We start from the raw sequence: 5444 nt of genomic DNA, 5'->3' as shown, positions 1-5444 counted from the left end.
GGAAATTATGGCATTCAACAAGTTTTTTTCTCTCTCTCTTTCTCTCTTAAATCTTGTGTTGCAGTCTTGGAGTAATTCTAGAATGTCAACAGAATGTACAACTACTTGTCGCAGACAACCTTCAAGGCATCGATGATGTATTCAAAGGGTATGGATGATATTGTAATTGAGTGTTCCTGATGGCAGAGCTGGAGCCAGTTACGAATCTCGACGTCGATCGTAGAGTTGCGTGTGAATTTCATTCAATAGCCGAGTACTTTCAGGTTTAAGCTGATAAGCAAGTTGTATTACAAAACGGCGCCTCGAGCATGCTACAGACAGAGTATAGATTTGGTGCAATTTAAGTTGTATATTATTTTCATTATTATTATTATTATTATTATTATTATTATTATTATTATTATTATTATTATTATTATTATTATCACCATCATCATCATCGTCATAATTATCATTATCATTTAATCTATCTCAGCAAATGAAGTCATTCTTATAGTTTTCGTAAGAAACAACGATTTTCCCAGATAAAAACAATATTTGAAATACCTAATGCTAGTCTATAAGAAAGCCATCAAAGTCAATAATCTCACATCTTTAATCTGAACAATGATGATTCAATAACTCCGCTTATATTTTTTTCTAACAGAAAGTTTCTGTTTATAAGATCCAAACTATGACATGCATGTTCTCCGACGTTTTTCCCCCCACAAACCATTACCCATCACGCCTACTTTAATCTGATGTTGGCTTGTTTCCGTCGGTGTTTTCGTGCTTTCTCGTTCTTCGTTCACCTTTCTTCGCCACTTAGCCTCCTTAGTGTGAGGTAATTTACATTTATATCTGAGCTGTCAACCTAATGGGGGGAAAAGAAGAGGAATCACAGCCATTGTTTGTCTGTAATGCTGTGAGAGCTGTTGATGTAGTTTGAGCAATGAGTGCTTGTTTGTATGTGTGTAATAGAAGGAGAGTGTGAGTGACAGGTCGCTTAAATGTATTTTGCAAGATTGAGACTTTGCAAAAAAAAAAATGGAGGGAAAATGAGATAATGTGCTGTATAATAAATCAGGATTCGCCGCCCAGGGCACTGTCAGATTTCAACGGAGCTACTCGTTTCAGAGTCACAAAAAAATGTCCCCACGAGGCCACCTGTTGCCACTGTTAAGAGGGGAAATAGAACTGACAGTCGGAGTGTGATATGTTTAGCATTTTCTTCTTCCTCTTGAAAGAGTAAATGGTGCATGCAGTTCGCTTTCGCTGAAAACAAAGTGGGTATCTTTCATACGCCAACGTATAGACTCTTCCTGCGAAGCCGACGTCTTTAGTTGCGATGAATCAACAGAGACTATTAAACTTGGCATACTCTTTTTCCTAATTCTTTTTTTTTAATTCTTCTTTTATCATTCTAGCATTTACTCATGCAGTGTTGTTGTTTCTTGCCTCGCCGTCAGGTAGTGTAGCTTATCAAAATATGCAGTGTTTCGCTGCCGGAGAAAAGATGGAATGTGCTTAAAATTTCAGTTTAAAGCATTATTGGCATGTAACTTCCAGGTGACGTTCGTAATTCCGAAGGTTTGTTAATCCGCAAATGAAATAAGGCTATGATAGTTATTGGGAAGGCTTGTTATTCCGAAACATACAAATTCTCTATATGCCTGGATGTTCGATGATCAGAAATGAAATAGGGTTCGATAATTCGAACATTATAAATCCTGGCGTTATTCCGAAGTTTCCCTAATCCGAAGGTTCGTTAATGCCAAAACGAAATAAAGGTTCGTTATTCCGAAGCGTCGTCATTTCGAAAATGGAGAAAGATTAGTTAATCCGGGAAAAAAAATGCCTCCTGCTACTATACTTATCCTTCGGAATTAAAAAACCTTATTTCTTTTTAGGAGTAACGAACCTGTCGTCATTTTTGGAATAACGAACCTTACTTCCTTTTCGGATTAACGAACAGTAGGAATAACGAATTTTTACCGTAACTTCTGATAATGTGTTGAAATTCATACATTTGATAATCTCAAAGTGTTGTAAGGAAATGCCTTAATGAATAAAAAAAGAGGTAATTTAAAACGGCCAACGACCAGCAAAAGAATTTATTTGTTGTTATCGAAGACTTGTTGTTATCAATTTGTTTATTTATTTGTTGTGATTCTGAACAAGAAACTGCGCAGGATGGAAACATAGTCAGTAATGATAACTGTTCGTTTTGTAGAAAAAAGAGTTGGAATATAAAACATTTCTTCTATTTAATGTGTTATCAGTAAATCAATTTGGAATGAAAAGGAAAAAATGATAAATGAAGAGTCTGGAGTATACATTAAGATTAAGTTGGAAAATACTAATTTTGGTCTTTAAGAGATGAGAAATTATGCTTTAAATTCCATGGTGATTCTGATTAAGCAACAGCTGTTTGTACAGAAGCTTCATGACAAAATTTCAAGTTTTAGCAATGCGACAAGAAAATGAGTATCATGAGGATGGGAGAGGCTCTGTATAATGGGTTGGTGTAATAACATTTATACAAGATTGCTAGTGACTCCAACATTTGTTTGTACAAATGAAAATAAGAAAAAATGTATGAATGTTAAGCTTTGGTTAAATCCGAGGTAAGTATCAATTTATTGGGATGCAAAGTGTTTGATTTGATTCAACGAAATGGTTCATGGAGAGATAAAAATTTGGGAGAAAGTTTTTCTATGGATTTTACTCATCCGTTCTTCTTCATGTGACTCTGTTGTAAAATTAGGGGAGGGAACATTGTGGTATAGTATACAAAGATCCTATGCGGAAATTTCTTATAGAAAAGGCTAAGGTATTACTGTCGTCTTTAAAAAAAGATTGACTTCCAAGCTTCTTCACTGCGTATATACAAAGCACAGTTCAATGCACGGCAAAAGCCCAGTTCGTCATGACAGCTGTGTGCACATTTCAAACCAAAGGTGTCTGAATTTGACACTCTAAGAGGGTAGGTGTCGGGTCATGTGGACGTTTGGGGACCGTAGATAAGGAAATATTAGGAGAAGGTGATGAACGTGTGTGTGTGTGTTTGTGTGTGTGCCGGGGCGGATCCAGGAATTCCGTAAAAGGGGGGGGGGGCGCCGAGGGCGCACACACCCCCATTTTTATTTTTTATTTCTTTTTTTTTAAAGCAAAATTAAAGGGGGGCATGCACGCCTGGATCCGCCACTGGTGTATGTGTGTGTGTGTGTGTGTGTGTGTGTGTGTGTGTGTGTGTGTGTGTGTGTGTGTGTGTGTGTGTGTGTGTGTGTGAAGTGAGGGAGAGAGATTGTGTGCCTGTGGGTGGGGCTGCCATCACTCTTCAAGGTGGTTCTGCGAATAAATCTCACATCATCCATATTAAAGAATTTTAGCCTCCAGTCAAGAGGTGAGAGGGAGTGGAATGCATTAAAAAAAGGGGCGGGGGTTGAAAGAGGGAAATCAGGGATCTATCAGTAACCGTTGGTCACCCTGTTGGTCGATGATTACAACGCTTATTCCTCCTACAAACATCACAATTTACACTTCGCCTAATCTTGTCACCAATACGCACAAGAAAACTGTAGGCCTATACTTTTCCGCTTATCGTGTACACGATATGTTGGATATTAATGATAAGTGGCGAGTTATGGGTTCAAATTCCATGGTAGTTCCCTCTTTTTCACTCGGTGGTCATACAGACACACTCTTTCCAACGGAGAGAAACAGAAAAAAATTTCGTTAATTCATCTGCTTTTCAGCTATAGATAAAAAAACAACAATACAGGACTCCCTTTGTTATACATTGTATTGCGAACAGAAGATAACATGTACACGTGTGTATCACATGAATATGCACTCTTATGCATTTTCATGCCCATACGTCATGGAACATCTGCCCTAGATATTTCTGCTCATGTTGATATGTTCCTTTAACTTGGAATACAGCGTAGAAATTGTAAGACTTAAGCTGTAAGTGACGACGAGTATGTTGTGTGTTAAAGCAACCTAAAGTCCAAAATCTAAAGAAACTTATATAAGTATAAATACATATCATGTAAGTTACTCATAACCATCCGTCACCCATCCCGGTACACCCTCCGCTCCTCACAAGGTATCACATTGAATCACCCAACTTTCAAGATGCTGGCCACACTTGGTGATAAAGCATTTTCATCTGCTGCTCCCAAACTGTTGAATCAACTGCCCAAAACTCTCCGCAACCAGCAATCTCTCATCACCTTCAAAAAACATCGAAAAACTCACCTGTTCCATTAATATCAATAATCCACTGGTAAAGCGCATTTGAACATGTATGTTTATGGAAAATGCGCGATATAAATGTATTACATATATAGATACGTACATCGAACATGTGAATAAGGACTAGACTTTGCACTTTTTTATGCGATACCTACGTCACGTGTTTCCTCGCCCGTCAATGTTTGACATGTGTTTTATCCATTGTTGAGTATGTGTGTATTATTTTGTGTGCATGTAGAACACGCTGCACACTGTCGCCCCTCTGAGCAAGGAAATAGAGCATGCAGGAATTGCATCCTCATTGCGTCATCTTTCACGTATAGTCTCTATAGCATGTAGCAGCGAACTAATTGGAACGTAATGTTGTGTAGACCCTGACATGTATGGTGTGTTTGTGATGTGTGTTCTTCACGTATCATTATGAGTGTATACGTCAGGTTGTCATTAGAAAACTGAAATTCACATTCAGAAAGACAGTGGCGAAAAAAAAAAAAGTAAATAGATTGAGAGTTCCAGTACACTCGAGCAAGCTGATCTATAAAGAAAAAAGAAAAAAAGTGACTCTTGGCAGCGGTGGGATTCGAACCCACGCCATCGAAATGACTGGTGCCTTAAACCAGCGCCTTAGACCGCTCGGCCACGCTACCGCCTCTACACGACCTCCCATCAGATGGACAAAACATTATAGGGCTAGTCGATTGCCCCACTATGATTACATGCATACTTTAGTATATTTCTGCGCTCCATGTGTCAAGCTCGATATTCCGGTGCATGCATTGTGAATCAGTGACGACGGCTGTGTTGAATGATTTTTTTTTTTTTAAATCGAAAATTACTGAAGAAGTACTCTCTAAAAAAAATCGAGTGAAAATATTCACTCTTGAAGGAGTGAATACAAAAAAGAGTGAATTTAGAGTGAAATTGGAGTGAATTTTGAGTGAAAATGTTCATTTTCACTCATTTTGGAGTGACCTCAGGGATCACTCGAAGATTTTGGAGTGATCCCTGACGTCACTCTAAAACGAGTGAAAATGAACATTGTCCCTCAAAATTCACACCAATTTCACTCTAAATTCACTCTTTTTTGTATTCACTCCTTCAAGAGTGAATATTTTCACTCGATTTTTTTAGAGAGTATGTCATAAAAAACCTTTTAAAAAAAGTCATAGAAAGTTATATCGTTATAATAGTCTAGCAAACCTCGT

The 5444-nt window shown here is 37.9% G+C and overlaps 1 non-coding gene across 1 annotated transcript; it reads right to left on the bottom strand.

The window, feature by feature from the left end:
- Positions 1-4804: 4804 nt before the first annotated feature.
- On the bottom strand, positions 4805-4886 carry Trnal-aag (transfer RNA leucine (anticodon AAG)). The gene has a single exon. It is a non-coding gene; the product is annotated as a tRNA-Leu (tRNA).
- Positions 4887-5444: the final 558 nt, after the last annotated feature.

Source organism: Diadema antillarum, unplaced genomic scaffold, assembly GCF_040938485.1.
Source record: "Diadema antillarum isolate AM-2024a unplaced genomic scaffold, OU_Dant_1.0 scf00000181, whole genome shotgun sequence".
Lineage (NCBI taxonomy): Eukaryota > Metazoa > Echinodermata > Echinoidea > Diadematoida > Diadematidae > Diadema > Diadema antillarum.
This window is presented reverse-complemented; position numbering and strand designations above follow the sequence as displayed.